Below are 2,803 nucleotides of genomic sequence, written 5' to 3' on the forward strand. Positions count from 1 at the left end.
TATATATATATATATATATTACATTTACATGTTTGTTTTACAAACCTCTTACTAGGAATGTCTGATATTGACTTTTTGCCGATATCCAATGTGCTGATATTGTCCAAACACTTGATTTCTGATTCCGATGTGAACTGATACCGATATAGGCCTGGTAATATTTATCTGTACAAACCACTGTATGAGTTGCTGGTACCAAAAACCACCTGATTATTAAAATTAATTAATTAAATGAGCTGCAATGCTGCCATCTAGTGACTTTCCCTTTGACATACAGCTGTTTATCCCCAAAACTATTTTTAGGGCACACGTCATTTGACGAAACCCAGGCATTGTTTGGAGGAAAAAACGATAACTATTCTTATAGATGTTACATAATTATGCTAATATTGGGCCGATAATATCAAATTTAAAAGAGGAAATAGAATAGTTGTATTCACATGTTGTTTGGCTAAAGTCAGTCTCCTTCTGTAACTTGTTCATCAATGTATCTTTACTACGTTAATGTTACGCAATAAAAACTTCTGTCCCATTCAGTGGGAGAAGAGCGTGAGCAGTGATGACGAGGATGAGACCATGGAGAAGACCGTGAAAGGTCAGAGACGCATCATGTGACTTGCCTGTTAAGACATTGTCATGTGACCTACCCTCCAATTAAACTATGTCATGTCCCCCCACCTGGACAGGAAGCAGTGAGGATGTCCGCAGTGAGACGCCAGGGGAGAATGAGGAGGCGGCAGCGCTGCTGCAGTCCGACAGGTCTGTGGAGGGAGCACCAGAGGTCAGGAAGTCCAACTGCATCATGGGTAATGTACCCTCAATGTTTTCTCTGTTCTTAGTCTCTGTCTACCGGCCTCTCAGCTACTGTACCTCGATGTCTGTTTCTTTTTCTTGACGCAGGAGGAACAAAAAGATTGTTTCGTGTCCAGGAACCGTCCGCACTGTAAAATGTGGCTAGGAGCATATTTATACCAAAATAAGTCATTTGATACACTTTTGTATGCTAACATTTGTATAGTTACAAATATATTTTTTCCAATATTTTTTTATATCGTGTCCATCAGTTTTTATATGAAAATTTTGAAAAATTATATTGTGTTGTAGTAAACAATCTATACAATAATGATTTAATTTTTTATCCTAAATTTGAGTGAAACCAACGCCATTTTCCCTTTAAAAACCAGTAAGAATGCAACTTGAACGTTATACTATTTTACAATCCCAATAAGTATCCCTTATAATGAAAGATTCGACTAAATTAATTTATTTCAATTGCTATTTGCAAGATTTGTGTGAATATTTATTATATTTGTCATTTTTAATCATGGTTTTTCGAGAAAACATTTGAAATAGGCCTCAAAAACATTAACAAACTTTACATTACGTGCCTTTTTGATCACAGTATGGAGATTTACGACTTTCTACCCGTACCACAAACGCCTCACAGAGTCCGTTGTCACCTAGATGGAAAAACGCCCCGATAGTTTTTTTCCCCCACATAACTAATGCTTAGTGGAAAACAAATACGGACTACAGTATGTACCGACAGAACCGGCGGAATAAATTAATAACTTTTTTATTTATTTATTTTACATCTCCCTTGGGAGTCTATTGTATTCGCACAGACTCTCGTTGTCTCTTGTTCTTTGTGTGTATGGTCCATGTCTGGAGTATAAATCGACAAAAAATGCAGATTTTTTATATATACATATATATACTGTATATATGTATATATAATTTTATCTCTGCTTTAGGTTCAGCTGTCCAGGTCACTGCTGGCTGGATTAGGGTTAGGGTTAGAGTTTAACCCTGGATTAGGGTTAGAGGGACGTGAGGACAGAATGTCTGTCTCCTGATAGCAACACACAGTGTAGCACTGCAAGCAGGTAGACAGTGATGATGACAAAAGTACTGAGGTGGACTTGTTGTTACTTACTGTATGTCTTTCTTAGTAATGTCCCTCTCTGCCTGTCTCTCTGTCTGTCTGTCTCTCTGTTATGTACACACAGACTGTGTTCATCCTCCAGCAGCAGGAAGCAGATGAAAGTTGATGAGTCTGATGATGTTCACCAACTTCCATCCACAGTTGGTTCGTATTATATTACAGTAGCATTGTCTCCTAACCATTCAGACAGGGGTGTCAAACCCATGAGCTGTGGCCCACTGCTGCACCTGTCCTTTTAATGGAGGCCCACATCAAGGGGTTAAGGAACCTTAAAGATTTAAGATTTTTTAGAAAAGGTATTTTTAGGGATATCCGATATGGCGATGTTGTCCACTAAATACACTTAATTTCCGATTCCGATATCAGCCGTTTGCCCGCAAAACTGAGGTAAACGTCCTAAGACCCTACAAGCGGTTCTAGCATATTTGGCGAAACACAGGCATTGCGTCATTGAGTTTTCATTATCAGAACAAAAACCGATAACAATTCTCGCAGAGATTACATAATTATGCTAATATCGGGCTGATAATTTCGGTCGGCAGATTTTATCGGACAGCTGGAAATTTTGCTTACTCTATCACACTACAGTGCAAAAAGATAGTAAAAATATTTTTGCTAGCATTTTAATAATTGGAAAAAAAAAGTATTAAAATTTGGTTATGGACCAATGATGTTTGTGGGCCATAAATAATCCCCGGGCCAGGAGTTTGACTCCTAATTTCAGGTGAAACTTTTTTTTTTTTCGAATATTATAACTGTGGTACAGCCCACCCACATTATTTTCATTCGTCTTGTCTTTCACAGCGGTCAATGTTCCAAGATCTGACATCAATGAACGTCTGGCAGAGAAAAAAAAAA

Source organism: Cynoglossus semilaevis, chromosome W (genome assembly GCF_000523025.1).
Source record: "Cynoglossus semilaevis isolate Cse_v1.0 chromosome W, Cse_v1.0, whole genome shotgun sequence".
Lineage (NCBI taxonomy): Eukaryota > Metazoa > Chordata > Actinopteri > Pleuronectiformes > Cynoglossidae > Cynoglossus > Cynoglossus semilaevis.